A 1,649-nucleotide genomic window follows, 5' to 3' on the forward strand; every position below is an offset into this window, starting at 1 on the left:
CAAGGGGAGAGGCCTAGTAAGTGGATGCAGGGTGAAATTGAGTCACTTAAAAAACGATAGACCGCGTGTGCTTTATCGTGCCCGAGACGGCGCAGACGAAACCCTCGAAAAAGAGTCACGTGCTGTGCGTGCCTCGTCGGCCTTTTCCCAGATTTGCGGCCCTCGAGATCGACCGTCGGCCTATCTCCGACCAGGAGGCCCCCCCCCCGATTCGGCTAAAAATAATAGACCGCGGTCTCGCACGTTCTCGAGGACGGGTCGTGGTGTTGGAAGAAAGTGGATGAATCTTGGACGAGGAGAGAGAAAGGATCTTGTGCGATTTTTTATTGGATGAAATGGAAATTGTCTCGATTAATAATGCTTGGATAAGAAAGGAAAGAAAAAATTCGGGAAAATACGGGAAAGGAGTGGTCGAAAAATCAGGGGAACTCGAAGGAAGCGAACTACGAGGAGAACCGGGGAAATTAGTTTTGACCCGATTATGCCGGTGCTTAATGCGGTTCACGCTCCTCTCCTCTCCAGCGCAAATGTTGTGACAGCGATTTACCAAGTCACGGGTCAAGATTTGCACGGGTTTAAACGCCGTTCGAACACGTTTCACGGTTCTGCGTTATTCACAGACACGGATCGGTCGATCACACCTACGAACAAACCTATCCGTCTCCATCTACTCCAAGTCGATCTTCGACCTCGACTTTTCTCCCTATTTTTGTTTTTCTAGCCGGAGACGAGGACGATGACGAGAGAAATGAATTTATTTATTTATTTATTTATTTATTTTTTTTTTTTTTGAGAATAAAAGTCAAGAATCTTCGAGGCGATAAACCAAGTTTCCTTATCTTTGATTTACGATACAGAGGTTTGCTTTAATTCTCTTCGAAAGAATTCTCGCCCGATCTTCGTATTGAACCCCTCCCCTCTCATCGTAATTTACGAGAGTTTCCCCATTAATTTCGCGCGCTCGTATTCTCCGAGTAATTCTCGAGTAATTTTTCCAGTGTTTCCAGTGTGAATCATTAAAATTAAGTAGTATGGCGGCTTTTTGTATCTAATTAGAGAGACTTGTTTATTAATTTGATAATCCACGAGAAAGAAATACTTAAATTTACGTATTGTTGTTTAAATGATTTAAATAAATTTATGATTAAAAATATTTTATAAAATAATAATTCGAATCAAAATATGCGTGTATTTTATGATTTTAACGAGTTTCAATAGATTAAATTTTTCGAATAATTTATTTTCAATATAAATTTGAAAGAGAATTTAAAAGTAAATTATCGTAATTTCTTCAATCGAAGATAGTTCTAGAAAAAGTGTACAAATAGCCCGTCAATTTCATTTTAAAGTTGAAATAAGTGGTAACATGGTAAAAGTTTTCGGACGTGACCCAACCGCGGACGCACCTGATTTCCTTTCGGCCGAAGCATTGACTTCTCGACGGGGTGGCGGTTGTTGTTTCGCAAAGCGTTGAAACAACAAACCCTCATTCGCTCCGTGGCCGTAATCGCGCGACAGGTATTTAGGTTGCCGGATATTTTTCTAGGGCGAACCGAAAAAAGAGGGAATTCGGGAAGAAGAAATTTCCCCTTTGCTCACTCGACCCCTTTGCTTTTCAACTTTCTTCTCTAAAAATTTACGAAACACCG

Source organism: Apis laboriosa, unplaced genomic scaffold (genome assembly GCF_014066325.1).
Source record: "Apis laboriosa isolate Shangri-la unplaced genomic scaffold, ASM1406632v1 scaffold23_cov150, whole genome shotgun sequence".
Classification (NCBI taxonomy): Eukaryota; Metazoa; Arthropoda; class Insecta; order Hymenoptera; family Apidae; genus Apis; species Apis laboriosa.